General features: G+C 43.8%; 1 long non-coding RNA gene across 1 annotated transcript; it reads left to right on the top strand.

The window, feature by feature from the left end:
- The first annotated feature begins 643 nt into the window (after positions 1-643).
- On the top strand, positions 644-12134 carry LOC130855868 (uncharacterized). The gene is made up of 3 exons (XR_009054384.1): positions 644-754; positions 1333-1430; positions 11833-12134. It is a non-coding gene; the product is annotated as an uncharacterized LOC130855868 (long non-coding RNA).
- The last annotated feature ends 2650 nt before the right edge of the window (positions 12135-14784 follow it).

The raw sequence follows: 14784 nt of genomic DNA, 5'->3' as shown, positions 1-14784 counted from the left end.
GCTATTATTTATTTATTTTTTTGTGGAAATTGTAGAGAGGGTCCCGGTGACTTCACCCCGAACCCAGTTGAGTGTATGCAGGTTCCTCCATCCCTGCAGGTTTTCATCTTTCAAAGAACAGACCAAATGAGCTTTGCATGGGTTTGTTTGCTTAGACACAACACAGATAATTTTCTCTCTTTCTCTCTGTCCAGCGTGGTTTGTGTGGTTGAGTAGCAGGGCAGACTGGGTTTGACACTTAGCTTTACTTGCTGTGTGACATTGGGCAGGTCATTGTGCCCTTGGGGCTATGGTGTCCTCAACTCCAAATGGGCACAGTCATTGGGAAGAGTAAAGCACATGGACGTGATATTGATCACAACACGTCATCTTTTGGCAACTGTTTCCTTCTCTGTAAAAGGAGAATGTTGCCCTTGAGGATGAATTTGGGCAGTCTAGGTAGCAAGTGGGTTCTCTTTCTGGCAGCTTTTCGTGTTTTCCTTCCCCGCAGGAACAAGAACTTCAACCTCCAGATTTTGTGTAAATATTGAATTTATAGCAATGGTTTTGTAGAGTGTTCCAGTTTCCTGGGTTGATGATTAATGTGGTTTTCTCAGAGTGAGTTGTGCCTTCTCCAAAGGCTTTTCCTGAGAGTCCTGTGAACCACACAAAAGCTAAATGTTATTTCTGCTTTTCTCTCTGTTGTCATGTGGAAGTGGGAGCAGATGCATTCTGTGTTACCCATAGGGCAGAAGAAGCATCAGCTGAGAGACAGGTAGGGAGATGAAAATAGGCTTAGAAACTGGAATTTCCTACTCGAACAACCTCCCCGATCCAAAACCTTGGCTGGCTTTACATTCCCTACCATGTCACGCACAGACTTCTCTGTCTGGATTTAAGTATATCATTGCCTGGCTTTAGCAGGCTTTACTGATCCTATATCCTCTTCCTAAGTAACATGCATCGTGTGGCTTTCACTCACCTTTGGGATGGTCGCTCTCCAATCCAGATTTCCAATCCAGGTTCTGTTCTGTGTTTTCGTCAGTCTGCAAAGCCTCTGCAGTGGGCTATCTTGTCATTCTAGCAAGTTCAAAATGTCCTCACGGACCCTCGTCAACTTTCCCTTGACGTTGCTGCTCTTCCTGTCTTTCTCATTTCTGTTTGTGGAAGCGTGATTCATTAGGGAATGAAAGCTGGCTTGGAAGATACGAAAACTCCGTATTCTATCATCTGATCTTACTAGGACCCATTGCTTTGAAATATCTCGATATTAATAGCTTCAAGAAATCTTTTCCAGTTCTTAGAGCTCATACTATTTCTTTTTCCTCCAAATCAATCATGAAACCTCTCTAGATTTTATAGCTCACGGGCCTCGTTGGATCTCACGTGTGGAGGAGAATGGTTGGTGAGCAGCACACGTGCAGATGGGATTTGTGGATAGCATGAGCCACGTAAGTACATGTGTAAATCCACGGTACGTGATGTCAAGAAGTTCACGTGCAGTATGCTTTCGGTAGGAAAAACACAGCCTGCTAGGATAAGCAGAGTTATTGTCCTGATCGACTTTGCACTGACTGAAACACGCCTGGGTGCTTCTTGATTTTTATATTGTTGTATGTGTATTACATACACATGTATGAGCGGGCAAAGATATTATCTTAGTCTCCTATTACTATTACATTTCTACTAATTTCCCCCGAATGTCTGAGAATTCTCACTTTATATATTTGTATTCTACATTAGACGGCATATCCTGGTTCATGACAGTTATGTTCCAGTTCACTTTGTCAATATTTATCAAAATTTCACTTAAGTTTTTCCACTTTAAAGTCTACTTGGATAAAAAACATTGTGATCTTGATTTCTTTATAGATTGTGCATTTGTGTGTGTGATGTATTTGCTAGTTCATCTTTCTTTAATCATCTGATACTTTTCTTCCTTTGTTTTAGATATATACCTTGGAGGAGCATATTAATAGGTCTAGTTTTTCAAATATGAGAGTTTAAGTCATTTACATTTCTTATCATAGTTATTCTGTTAGTTTTTATTTCACATAAGTCAAGTTGCTTATGCTTTCTGTTTTTGTTTCTTTTTTTTTAAGAATACGTTCTTGCTCTTCAATTAAAATTATTTTTTGCTATGGTGTTTATATTTTCCTTCTTTTTTGTTTGTTCATTTTGTTTTTTGCTAGTGAGATAGAATGTATAGGTCCCATGTCAAAATTCTATTTGGATTGCATTGAAAAATTTTAAAATATATGGACCTATATTTTCCTAATTAATAATTTTTAAATTTGCTACCCGTCAACTCTTTCCTATGTGAGGTTAGGAAATGAACACAGTTTTCTTTCTCCCTTCCCTATTTTACTCAATTTCCTATTCTGTGCATTTAATCTGGGATTTTAGCCTCAGATAGTACTTTTTTTCTCCAGTGCTTTGTTTAATGAAAATTTGCAAACATACGGAAAAGTTGAAAGGATTTTACAGAGAACACCCACATACCTAGCATCTACTTTCCACTCTTGCCATTTTACTTTGCTTGCTTTGTCATGTATCTATCCATCCTTCTGTCCACTCATCAATCTATCTTTTTTAAAAAATGTATTTCAAAGTAAATTGAAGCTATCAGTATACTTCTTTCTAAATATTTCAGCATGGATATTAACTAGAATTTAATATTTACTTGCAGTTTTTTTATCCCTTTGAGGTAAAATTTATAAACAACGAAATGCACAAATCTTACATGTATTTTCATTGAATTTTGACAAATACATAACAGATGTTATTGTTTAACATTGTTTTCTCTTTCAATAATTATTGTTTTGTATTTTAAAAACTCTTATGATCACACTAAAATTATTTAGATGATTTATTTAAGTGGTTTTGGTAATCACCTTGAGTTCCATTTCATTAGAACTTCTCCATTCTTTATTTCAATTCATCTCTCAGTTGGCTGCAATGTAACTTAAGTACTTTTTAAAAGAGGGATGTGAGTGATATACAAGGGTGAGTCAAAAATTATCCGCACTCCGGTTATATTAAAACTTCTTTTGGCCACACTGTCTTATTAGCACTTTCCATCCAAGGCTACTGTCTCCCCATTCATTGCCGTGCAGCTGTGAACGTGTTACATCAGTTCATTTGTAACTGCGGAGCGAGCAAAAATGGTTGCCCCACTTGTGATTTGCACGAAAGGAGAGCAGTGTGCTGTGACTCGTTTTTTGTGGCCTGAGGGTGTACCTGGTGCCGTTATTTATCTAAGACTTTGTGCACAGTATGGAGAAAGTGTTTTGTCGTGAAGAAGTGTGTGCGAATGGGTAGAGAAGTTCAAGGATGGTCGCACAAGTGTTAGCCATCAAGAAGGAGCTGGACGCCTGTCCACGTGAAGACAGGAAGATAGCGGTGCATTTGTGGGTCGCAGCTCAGCCTAAACATTGTTTAATGAGGGAATATGAAAGCTTGTTGACAGATGGACAAAGTGTATTGAAAAGCAAGGAGACTGTAGAAAAATGATATATTTGTCTTTTCTAAAAGTTAATTAAAATAAATTCTACAGCCAGAGCGCGGATAATTTTTGACTCACCCTCGTACTTTAGGAGTCTCTGAGTAGCTGGAAATATTCTTATAGTTCCTTCCGACATGAATGACAGCTTGGCTGAGTTTAGAAGTCTTAACTGGCAACCTTTTGCGCACAAAACTATAGCTATTTCTCTATTGTCATCTGATCTTTAATGTTATAGCTGTCTGAGGCCATCTGCCTGATAACTGTAAAGTTCTTCTATTGTTCCCGAACTTGAGTGTAGCTTGTAGTTGAAATCTTAGAGGTAATTTGCCCCGTACTCAGTGGGCTCTTTTGATCGGCAAATATGTAGTTTTATTCAGTATGGCAGAGGTTGGTAGTTCCCCCAAATGCGCATTTTCCTTCTTAGTAACTTAATCCTTGATTTCATATGGGCACATAGCTCCTTGGAATAAAACCCATATCGCCCAGACTCCCTTGAAGTTTAGTGTTTCTAAACTTCATTTCTGTTGCAGGCAGCTGACTCTGATCCCTCTGGTTACATCAGCTCAGGAAAGTTTTCTTCTTTTATATTTTTGGTTATTTTGTTTTATTTATTCTGTTCTCTTTTGTTTTTCCCAGGAACATCTCATCTATATTTTCTGTATTATCTGTTCTTTAAATCCAACAATTTTTTCTCTCTTTTCTCCTGTAATTTCAATCACTTTGTCTTTTTCCTGCTCATTCCATGGCAGACTTTCCCTTCTGTACCACTGATTGTGACTTTTTGCTGTGTCCATTCTACTCATTATTTTTAATGAAAAATTTAATTAGCTATTGCTTTTTAAAAATAAATTTATTTATTTATTTTATTTATTTATTGGCTGTGTTGGGTCTTTGTTGCTGCACACGGGCTTTCTCTAGTTGCTGCGAGCGGGGGCTACTCTTCATTGTGGTGCGCAGGCTCCTCATTGTAGTGGCTTCTCTTGTTGTGGAGCACGGGCCCTAGGTGCGTGGGCTTCAATAGTTGTGGCACACGGGATCAATAGTTGTGGCTCACGGGCTTAGTTGCTCTGTGGCATGTGGGATCTTCGCAGAGCAGGGCTTGAACCCGTGTCCCCTGCATTGGCAGGCCGATTCTTAACCACTGCACCACCTAGGAAGTCCAGTTATTGCTTTTTTTTAAATTTTTTCTTTCTTTCTTTTTATTTTTTGGCTGTGTTGGGTCTTCGTTGCTGCACACGGGCTTCCTCTAGTTGCTGCGAGCGGGGGCTACTCTTCGTTGTGGTGCGCAGGCTCCTCATTGTAGTGGCTTCTCTTGTTGTGGAGCACGGGCCCTAGGCGCGTAGGCTTCAATAGTTGCAGCACATGGGCTCAGTAGTTGTGGCTCACAGGCTCTAGAGCGCAGGCTCAGCAGTTGTGGCACACGGGCTTTGTTGCTCCGTGGCATGTGGAATCTTCCCAGGGCAGGGCTCGAACCTGTGTCCCCTGCATTGGCAGGCAGATTCTTTACCCCTGCACCACCTAGGAAGTCCCCAGCTATTGCTTTTTAAGTGTCCTTAACTCACTTGTAAATTTCTGCCTCCTCTAAGCAGGATGTTTTTCATCTTTGCTTCTGGATGTGGGGAGGGCAGTCAGGTTTGGTGGGGTCTCAGTCTCTGCTGCTTAATTCCTGGAGCTGTTTCCTGCTGTTTCTCAGGAAGCAGAGTTAGGAGATGGCCTTCAGTGTCTGCCTACCTCTGGTCCCACCTGCACCACATTGAACAGGATGGCCCCAGGCTTTCCGCCTTGCAGAAGGCACACTTTCCTGTACTTGTCCTCCCTCTCCACAAGCTTTTTCTTTTTTCATTCTTCTCTGGGTCCTTTCAGAGGAGATCTGGTGTACAAGAAGTTAAATAATTAATTCCAATGCCTTTTAACCCAGGAGGCTGTAAAAGACATTCTTTAACATTTTTCATATTGTGAGAGGATATGCTGTATGCTATAAATTTATTAAAATCAACCTTTGTCTTTGTGGGCAGAGGGATAGAATGTAAGAGAACTTGAGTCCCCAAATCAGTCCCTTGTAAACCAGGTGATCCTGGTCATATGCTCTTCAGTTTACTTATCTGTAAAACAAGAGTAATACCTTGGATTGAATGAGATCAAGTACAGTATTTGACAGCATTTTTAAGTTCTTAAAAGCTAAAAAAACAATTGTAAGAAATGGCAGCCATGCTCTTGCCGTTCTTTCTCTTTTTGCATCCCGTAGGCTGGGTCCATGGTATGAAAGATATTCCGTAAATCTTTGTTGGTTCGTTATTTGAAATGAATGTCCAGCAAATGCTGAAGAATACCTGAGGAGACAAAAGGGAGTGACAGAGTAATTACATATATTGTTACTGCCTTTTTGATATTTGTAAGATTGCTTTTAACCTGTGATATTATCTGCTTAGAAAGTGGCAGATTTTACTAACCATGTTCACATTTTCTCTCCGATCCCTCCTTCTAACCCTCGCTATCCATCCCCCCAGCACTCAAAATTTATTGTAAAAAGGTGTTCTTTTAAAGACTTCTCAGAAGATATATAATTATCTACTGCCCGGTGTCACTTTTAAAGTTCTCCCTTGGTACTTTCTGGAGGCTGCAAAATATGTTTAATTTCCAAACCTTCTTGGAAGTCACCCAAGAAATTCAGGCATGGAGGGCATGGTCAGAGTACAGGGTGTGCGAGGAGATCTCGCTGTGAGTTGGCCGGTATCGTTTATTACAGGCAATCCAGCAGGTGCGTAAATAACTCCTACTGGGAGGTTTTCCGCTCAGCTTCCCAAAATGGCTCCATTTCAACACCCAGCAGTGACGTCGTATTCTCAGAATTGGATTAGCTAAGCACTGGGTAAGGTAAAATCCACCAGAGTGATCCAAAGGGAAGCTTTTCTCCTACGTCAACAGCATGAGTATGAGATAGGCTTTTGTGGATTACAAATGGTAGGATTCATCAGCTAATTGAAAAGTCCAGTCCTTTGACGTGCAGATATACATTTCATGTTATACAGTTCAAGTCTATGCATGTCATTTTTGAGCCCTTGCTAAGTGTCAGACCCTGTGGAGGGGAGTGAGATGAGGGCAACCTCGCCTTGGCTTTGGGAGTTCACGTGCTTGTTGGGAGACAGGGATGGATGTATCATCTCATCACAGAACAGACTGAGAAACTAGAAATGGGAGCCAAGGCTGCTGGGTTAGAAAGGAAAACTTGGAGGTGCCTCTTGGTAGAGGAAGAATTAAAACGAGGCGTTCTTGCCTTCATTTTTTATATAGACGATGACGGAATGCCACATTGGTTTCAGGCCTTATACCATGAACACTTTGAGACGGCCACTTTTAGTTTAATTATTTACAGAAGAATAAAGTTCAACAGGCAGAAAAGGGAAGGGAGGGCATTCTAGGGACTAGGCGTTTCCTTGAGGCCTTGAGGCGACAGGGCCTGCCCAAGAGATGGGGAGGAGTCAGGAGTGGCTCTAACCCACGATGTGCATATGTGAGTGGGGGAAGCGGGGTGCTTAGTGAAGGTGAGGATGGAAGATAGATCAGAGTAAAACTGCAGAGGGCTCTGAACGCCCAGCAGAGGAACCATAAGTTTCCACTGAAGTCATGTTTTTATAAATTGAGTCATTCTAAGTTTACTGGGATTGCTCCCTTTTTGGTGTAACAATTGGAAGTGCGCTATCTGGGAATCAGACTACATTTTGCATTTGAGCTGTGTCATTCATCAGATTAACTGTGGACAAGCCAGTTAACCTTTCTGACGCTCAGTGTTCTCATCTGGGAAACATGGGGTTTATGCAGATTAAGTTAAAAGAGATGGACTTCCCAGGTGGCGCAGTGGCTAAGAATCTGCCTGCCAACGCGGGGGACACGGGTTCGAGCCCTGGTCCAGGAAGATCCCACATGCCGCGGAGCAATAATCCTGTGCATCACAACTACTGAGCCTGCACTCTAGAGCCCGAGAACCACAACTACTGAGCCTGCGTGCCGCACCCACTGAAGCCCACGTGCCTAGAGCCCGTGCGCCTCAACAAGAGGAGCCACACAATGAGAAGTCTGAGCACGGCAACAAAGAGTAGCCCTTGCTTGCCGCAACTAGAGAAAGCCCGCGCTCAGCAACGAAGACCCAACGTGGCCAAAAATAAAAATAAATAAATACATTTATTGAAAAAATAAAAAACAAAAGAGATAAGGGAAGGAACCAAGAACATCTGCGCATCTTTAGTAGGTACCCAGTAAGAGTTAGCGTCTTGTCTTTCCCTGCCTTCTCTTTCTCCTTCCCATCCCCCCTTCCCAGAGGAAGGCTTTGATGAAGAACCCATTTCGGTAAGATCACTGAGTCCTCAAGCTTGGCTGCTAAGTGTTTTCTCAGTTTATCCCAGTGGTTCTTAAAGCTGAGCAGTCACCAGAATCCCCTGCAGGCTGTGTTAAATTGCAGACTGCTGGGTCCCACCCCAGCACTGCTGATTCAGTAGGTCTGGGTGGGGCCTGAGAATTTGCTTTTCTAACACATTCCCAGATGGTACTGATGTGGGGAGCGCGCTTTGAGAACCCCGATTTGTTTTACCCTGGCGCAGACCCTGTTCGTTGCTGACCCAAGAGCTATCGCCTCATCCCTGCTGACAGAGCCCTGATTTGTTCTGGTAGCATAGAAAGATTCTTTGATTTCAGCATTAGGTTTCTACCTTAGGGCCAGAAGATGATGATGAAGTCGGTGGGTCCAAACCAATCCCAGTAACCTCAGTTCCCTTGGCCATTGTTTGATCTGAACGTACCACATAGTGTCTCAAGAGATGCAAGGGTGAATCCACTGACGAGAACACACAAAGAGAAGGGCTTCTGCCCCTTGCACCTTCTTCCTGAATGTGTACGTACTGTGACAGCTGCACTAGCCCTGTTGGGACTGAGAGGTGACAAGCAAGAGGAAGAGAGCCAACATGGCAAAGGTGTTAGGGCAGAGATACAGGAAGGACCTGGATCCCAGAGGCATCACTGGGCTGCACGGGCTGGACTGCCTACCTCAACTTGTTCTTATATGAGAAAAGCACACTTTCATTTGTTGAAGCCACCATAGTCCATTCTTTTGTTACTTGCAGCCCAAAACACTCCTGACTGATACAATCTGTTCTAGTTCTCTGATGTGCGGGGCATGGTTAATGTTGACTTCATTTTATAGATGAAGACACCAAGGTTCAGAAAAATGAAGGTGACAGTCTACAGTGGTAGAGCTTAGATTCCAGCTCAAGCTTATTGATTAAAAGTTCTTTGCATTTTCCCACTAACCTATAGCTCAGCCATTCTAATTGTGTCTTCCTACTAATATAAATAAATAAAAATAAATAAATAGATAGATAAATAAAATTCTGTTTTCCCTTCTATTATGGAAGAAGTTGATAACTCCCTGTCTGTTCTGAGCTTTGCTGTGCCTCTGCTCTCAGCCATCTGACTTCCGATTGTTATTTATTTAAATTCTTCAAATTCTTCTGAGTAATTATTTAAATAATTAATTCCTCCCATGGTTACATATATATGTAATATATCTAACCTTTGAACTTTAATTGATCTTTTTTGTAATGGACAAACTTACATTTGTCCAGATTTTGTTCCTTACAGAAAGAAGCAGTTCAAATTAGCTTTGTGTCCTAACTTTTAGACATAGGCTTCAGTTTTACTGCCAAATTTTTGAAGACCTTGAAGTTCTCATCAAATGAAAAGTATGGAGCAATACTAGTAATATTGCAGAAAACACAATTGGACCCAGACTACTGTGTAAACCAGTCCGCATCTCTGACTTTGATATATCTTCTTAGCCCACCCACCCATTCATCATGCTTGGGCGCTCCCAGCTCTGCTGCCTCAAACTGTCAAGCTTAGTGCAGATGTATTGAAGTGACCAGTCCCCCAGTCAGACTAACACGTAGGTCTGTTTCCTCATTGCCTGGTTGGGACAATGGGCCCATAGCCCTCTGAACCCCTAGGGAAGACTGAAATCCCATTTATTAGTATCTCAGATTAGAGCTGGGTATTTATGATGGAACTTAAATTAACTACCGCTGCTAACAACGTTTTCTTAGTTTTTGAAGAAATAGCATTATTTGGCTCCGTTAAATTACCTTGAGTAGTTTCTTCGTTCACTTGGCAAATCTTTATTGGATGCTATGTGTGCTCCAGCAATAACAATGCCATCCATTCATACAGGCATTGATCCTCGGTTTATAAAGGCACTTTCATGGCATTAGGGGCTGGGGATTGCGTTACCACGGAGAGCAAAGCCGGTGCATATTGATAAAATATACTTATTGTTCATAGAAGTACTTGTTAACATATTCATGAGAACATGTACACATGGTTTACTTTTATTACTATTATATGTTAACAGTTGTGTGTATATGTACATACATGCTATTGCTTGCATCTTATTACTATTTCCTGGTTGGAGATTTTGACCTTACTTATCATGTTCTTAGTGTTATTATCAATAACACTTTGGCCCCGACTTATCATGTTCTAAGTGTTATTATCAATAACTCTGGAAAGAATCAATTAGATGTGCTGTCTTCTCATCTATTAAGGAAGAAGAGATTGATAAGTCCCTATCTATTCTGAGATTTACCTGTACCTCTGCTATCAGCTACCTGGCTTCTGAGTGTCCTTATTAATTATTTAAGGAATAATTCCACCCAGACTTACTGAGCAAGCAGAGTCCACCTAAGTTTGGCACTTTGGTAGGGAGAGATGAATAAACTCAGGACTCTGTGAGAAGAGGCTCATCAAGAAGTAAAAGAGAGAAAGTGTGCAAAAATAACGGAAATATAGCACAACAATCAAATGACAAATATTATAGGAAAAGAGCAAATAGGAGACCAAAGGTGAGAGAGAGGACTTCTGGCAGGAGAATCAAAGAAGGCTTCATGGTGGTGGTGGCGGTCGTGGGGTCTACGAATGTTAAGTGTCCAGCAGGATTTGGGTACTTTGACTGAATCGGAGTCTATGGGCTAAAATGTACAGAAAGCTCTCTTCACTCTGTGCCTGAGAGGGCAAAAAGCCTACCTATGAGATGCGGGTAATACTTATCGACCAGGTCAGGTCTTGTTACGACAATGGGAAAGGACTGCCCCAAATGTTGAGATTTGTCTGGAAAAGCTGTGGTACCAAACAGCTCCCTTGCAGAGGCTCGACCATCTCCTGTGTAGAGGTCTGGGTGAAATGGTTTGCACATTTGTTGGAAGGGGTGGACCCTCGTGCGTCTCAGGAATGGAGTAAAACCAGATTAGCTGACACTTGGAGAGAGGCAGGTAGATTCTTGGCTCAGGAAGCTTCTGGGGTGCATTTATATAATGCTGTTCCTTTTGAGATAGTGCGAAGGAATGACAGGAGAAGGAGGGGTGATCAGACAGCAAAACAGTACAGTACTCAATACTTTCAGCCAGCCCTTTTGAGTTATGTACAGTGTACTCTCCCGCCCCAAGTTACGAGCAGCTGAATTGAATTAAAAAACAGTCCCTCTTTTGCTGCGACCTGGCCTGCCAAATTCTCAGCTGGCGTGAGTTTTTATAGCTGCGTTATAAACCCCCCAAAAGTGAGGCATATAATGGAAACATTGACATAACGTGAACTCCAAGGAGCGGCTTGTGCCACTCTAATTATCCTTACGTTGCATTGGCCGTTTCTCTCCCTCCGCGGGCAGGACCTGCTGCAGAGGCTCTGCCTAACGGTCCAGGGGCAGGAGGGGTGAAGCTGGGCTTTGCTGGGGATAATGAGACAGTGTCTGCTGGTGGGAAGCTCCTCGTTCCATACATACTAACCCCTCCCTTTTCCCTTCCTTCCCTTGTTCTCCCCCTGCACCACCTCCCCCAACGCCTTCCCACCCCCCCACCCCCCCAAAAAAGGCAGAACAGTTCGGTTGGTTGTAAAAATTAATGAGTTCAGATACAGACTTGCCTTATTCCGGTCCAGCTGCGTAACCAGGGCGATTCCGACCAGCATTCTAGACGCTGACATCAGCTCCACACCCCTGTACAATGCTGCTCTGTTTGATCTCAGAAACAGATCAGGCTCCTGGGCTTTATACATCCTGCTTCCTCCCTCCGTAGACTCATTTTATTACCCACCGGGAGAGCTCATCTCACTGCTCTCCCCCTGGGCAGCTAATACCAGAGGATCAGGCCCTGCAGCTGACTCTTCTTTTACCAGCTGGACACTTTGATCCAGTCTTCCTGGTCCGCTTGGAGGATCCCTGCCCACCTCACCCCACCCCCGCCCCCCTGCACCAGGCGCTGACAACTGGTAGAGGACACGAGTGATGATTTCACCGCCTTCTCTTTGCACAGGACTGCGCGATTTTCCCTGCACGTCCACCGTCTTGTCAGTGTGGCCCAGGACCACCCTGGGGGGACACCCATCTTACAGATGAAGACCGTCTGGGAGGACTCGTGAGTAGTGAGAGCAGGAACCAGTCCCGGAGTCCTGGACTCCTGTTCCCGGCTCATGCCATGCACTCAAGGTGCTCACCGCTTGGCACAGACACCAGGCAGGGTAGATTGAGTTTCCGTTGGTGAACGGAGCTGTCACAGCCCGTCCCTTCTGCAGAATGCTGCTTCCTCTTCCTCTGATTCAAGAATGTTTATTTCCCAGGAAGACCAGACAGACCCCTTGCTTACAGTGGTTCCGGAAGCACCAACCCCAAAGATGGATTGTAAGCAGTTTGGGAGATTTCAGGAGAAGCTGCTAAAATGATGACAAACCGCTTTAGAAATAAAACATAGATGTATAAACCTTATCGCAGGGGGAGTTTCGTTCTGGAGTTTGGGGTGAGTGTTTTAGCAAGTATACATGGAGCAGAGAAGAGGAGCACAGAGCATCAGTCTCCTGTGGCCGCCGCACAACGTACCACAGGCTGGCGGCTTCCACAGCGGACTTCATTCTCTCCCAGTTCTAGAGGCTATAAGGTTGAAATCACGGGCTATGCTCCCAAGGTTCTGGGTTCATGCCTTCCTTGGTCCTTCCGAGCTTCTGGTGGTGGCCGGCTATCCTTGGCTCGCCCTGCAACACCCCCGTCTCTGTCTCTGTCACACCTGTCGTTCTCCCTGTCTTCACATGGCCCTCTCCTCTTCTTATAAGGACACCAGTCACATTGGATTAGGGTCCACCTTAAGTTAAGATGAGGCTGGAAAAGATGACTAGGGAAGGGCTTTCTGAGAAGAGAGACTTAAGTTGATGATATCTGCAAAGACCCTACTTCTAAATAAGGTCATGTTCACAGGGCCCAGGAGTTCGGAAATGAAGAGAGGGGTGGCAGCCTTGAAGAAATGCTCTGGGAGCATCACTCGGAGCTCCTGACGCCCCCCCACGACTTCTCACTTGACTGCAAGAATGAACCTCAGAGAGGTTGTCCAGCCCGATGGGGACACCAGCTGGGAAACTGAGCTGGTTTGCAGGTTCCACACGGTACGTTCATTCCATTGCATCTTGTCTTTGGTGGACTTCGAATGTGACTGAGCCCTCCCCTTGACTTTTAGTGAAGGTGCGGGGGACCAAGGCCAGCGAAGCCACTTCTCAGAAGCCTGCAGGAGCTCGTCAGCTGACCCAGAAGCACGGCTTCGAGGTCCTCACTCTGGGTCTCGTGCTCCGTCCCCCAGTCACAGCTCGGCATTATCAGACAGCCCAGCTCTCTTTAAAGTTGCTTCAACTTGTGTTAACCGTCATCTCCCATCATTTCTAGCTGTTTTCCTGTGTCCCTTTCTTTTGTAGAGTACAGAAACCCAGTGTGTTTCGCTTAGGAAATAGACTTGCTATGCAGCCTCATGGGTCCTGAGTGGCTGAAAACGCATTGTCTCGTGAGTTTCTCTGTGCCAGCACAGTGTTCACCGTGCGAAGCCACAGGAAACCAGGGAGGTTGATGTTTATTCAGTTTTAAGGGGTTTTAAGGCATTCCTGAGATTCCAGATTTTAAATATTGTCTCATTGTTCCTGAAGCTATTAACATATGCCAGAGATGACCAAGTCTCACCATCTAAGCTATACATTTCAGATTGCCTCCTGTCCCCAGAAATGACTTCTACAAACAGCCTTCAGGAAGCCACTGTAATGGTTCTGAAATGAGAACAACTTGGTCATTCCATCATTAAAGCCCCTCCCGCTCTGAGCCTGGACACACATTGCTGTTTTCTGCCAGAGCTCTGATATACGAGATGCTCTATGAGTTCTGGGTTTAACGTATGTGGCTGACTGCCCTCAATGTACACGACTTGCTGGAATTCTTTTTCACATGATTAGTGGATCACATTTATGTTATATAGTTACTGTTTGGGTATGCAGGCAATTCTAGCTTTGTACAGTATCAGTTAACTGAAACACGTGCCTATTGGAATGTGTCCTTACTTTGCACAGTTTCCTGGTAAGTGCTAAGTGAAGACACAAGAGTTTCTGTATGTGAACATGGTTCCAGCACCAAGCAGGACTAGCTGTAGCTGCTTTTTAAATAAAAATTGGGTAAAGAATGTGACCATGGCAGTTCTCACTTCTTAAACAAAGAGTGAGTACCTGTTGGGTCTAAGGCGCCAGGCTAGTCTCTGTCCTGAAGTACAACTGCCACAGTCTCCACACTCAAGCGAAATGGTGGAAGAGGTCAGATGACTTACAGAAATGACTGAATGAAGACAAAGACAGCTGAAAGTTATAAGAGATAAAGTGTGGCAGGGACTCAGGGGGGGCGTGGTCTTTTTTCTTGGGTGGGGAGAATCAGAGAAGTTGTATGGGGAGTCAACATTTGAATTGAGCCTTGAGATAGGAGGGCATCTGGGAAACACAGAAGAGCGAAATGGGAGGTGAGCATTCCAGGCTGACCCAACAAAACAAGCAAAAGCACAGGGGTGAGAAATCTTGGATTCCAGAGCTGGGAATTTATAAATGACAACCTGTGGGTGACATTGTCCAAGGAAGGAATTTCTGCTTCTAAAGCTCACACACCAAGGGTGGATGGTGAGAACCAGTCATGTATCAGGGATCCCACGGTGCTGTCACCTTCATGGCTTTGTTCGATGCCCAGAACAAATCTGTGAAGGACAGAACCTGGGTGTCCCCATTTTGTAGACGAGGAAGCAGAATCAAAAGGCAAAGACCTGCCCAAGCCTTCAAAACCAGCAAGTGATGAAGCAAAGAGAAGACGGCAGGTTTCCAGAGGTCCAATCCACTCCTTTTTCTACTGGCCACCCTGAGAAACTGGTACCCTAGACGATTGTATTTGGTTTCTGCTACAGTGTCCCGCTTCACACAACTGTGTT

This window comes from Hippopotamus amphibius, chromosome 6 (assembly GCF_030028045.1).
Source record: "Hippopotamus amphibius kiboko isolate mHipAmp2 chromosome 6, mHipAmp2.hap2, whole genome shotgun sequence".
Lineage (NCBI taxonomy): Eukaryota > Metazoa > Chordata > Mammalia > Artiodactyla > Hippopotamidae > Hippopotamus > Hippopotamus amphibius.
The sequence above is the reverse complement of the archived record's forward strand: the minus strand, read 5'-3'. Positions and strand labels throughout refer to the sequence as shown.